This window comes from Atta cephalotes (assembly GCF_000143395.1).
Source record: "Atta cephalotes unplaced genomic scaffold scaffold00039, whole genome shotgun sequence".
Classification (NCBI taxonomy): domain Eukaryota; kingdom Metazoa; phylum Arthropoda; class Insecta; order Hymenoptera; family Formicidae; genus Atta; species Atta cephalotes.
Window position 1 is genome coordinate 853,329 of NW_012130103.1, and position 1,990 is coordinate 855,318.

Genomic DNA, 1,990 nt, shown 5'->3' on the forward strand with positions numbered 1-1,990 from the left:
AGAGAGAGAGAGAGAGAGAGAGAGAGAGTTTCGTATGCGCAGAGAGAAACCTGAGAGAGGACACGAGAACTTTTTTCCTATAACCGCAAACTGCTTCAGAGGGCTACTGAAGAAGTGGATGTTTGAATTCAAACAAGTTAATTTAGCGAATTTTATCTTATAATACGCGTCTGCATAAAAATGGAATCACGAAGTTATGTTTTTTAATGCAAATTTTCAGCTTGTCTTTACTAAACATAATTATAATACTAGTATGTAAGTATATTCCAAAGTCTCTATAACTCACTAGCAAATTATAGAGTCTCTGAATATACTTCAAACTTTTCAATCATATATCGTTAAATTAAGGTTTAATTTAACAAAAAACAGCTAGAGGCCCTCCACCACCCCCGCCGATTTTATCGACGGTCCTCTTTTCTTTGTATACTTATCTATAAAAAAAACGAACTATTAATAAATTTATTAGTCCGATTTTGTAGGTAAGTATATTTTTAATTTTTTTATTTTTATGTTTATTTTATTGTATTTGGCTAATCATATTGCAATAACTTTTTAAATATTGTCTTCTATTGTAATTCTTTATACAATATTACAATTATAATAATTGTTTACAATACAATATACAATTAGAAATGCTGTTCAAAATATAATATTGAAACATAATTAACAAATCTTGTACGGGATTATATGAAAACGTCGAAAATACATACAATATATAAAATAAATTTTTCTAAACCAATGTTTAGTAATTAAGAATATAAGTTACGGCTCAATATGAATTCAATTCATAATGTAGAAGATAATAAGTAAGAACACAATAGGTTTATGCGATATTGTAATAAATTATACAAGTTTAACATATATAAGTTTTTATCTCACAACCTTGTACACATACACTGAAGAGGAAAAGTTGAAAAAGATCGAAACTTCGTTTGTTGAATATTGTTTATGTGATTTTAATTTCAAGAATTATAATTATAGCACACGTTAACCTGCTAGGCTCTAATAACCCTTCTTGTACATTAATTTAATGTACATTAATTAAATTCAAACTTTGATCAATATCCCAATAAATTGATTATGTCAAGATCTCTCCGCCCTGTGATACGCGGATTAGTAACTCACAAAGAAGAACAATCTTCATAGTGGAGAGCAAACTCAATGTACTCTGATTCTACGTCAAATTCATAAGATGCATTTGCAAAGAAAAGTTAAGCAATCCGTCAAATACCAGCGGTTTTGTTATAAGAGAGTATGAATTTCGAATCTTCCAGATCTTACGATAATAATAATTTTGGTAGAATGTCAATTACAATTACCATTTTTATCACAAGCTTTAATATAATATTAAAATTCGCGAGAAAATGTATGTATGTTCTGCCACACATCACTACAAATCATCTCTTATTAAAAATACATGGATAGAATGATTTCTTTATGGAATAGCGGTTACAAAGAAATATATAAATATATTTAATAATAATAAAATACAAAATGCGTTATTGTAATTTTTTTATGTATGGGTACAAAAGTTTCTCGTGTACCAATTCTTCAAAAGCCGAACTCGATAATAATGAAATTTAAAGAACATTTATACTGAAAAATTTATTATATAAAATTTAACAATTCCTTATTTTTGTGTATTTTCCCAAAATTTTAATTATTAATATAAGAGTGCTCATTCGACTTATTTCGAATTTTTTATACCTACACATTTTTAATTAAATTCATGTAATTACGATTCTTAAAAGAATGTGAAATATTTGATAAAAATTATCAAAGTCCACAAAGACCAAAAATTTTTAAATATAATCTCATAATATCTGCATCATGTATTTTATTATAGAAAAGTGTACATATATAAATTAATAATTAATAATATTCTTAAATGGCGGGAATGCCAATACCTAAAAATGACTTTAAAAATAACAGTTAGAAAATGAAATATATTCATTCGTAACCATATTTTTCTTAAAGCAATCATGGAATC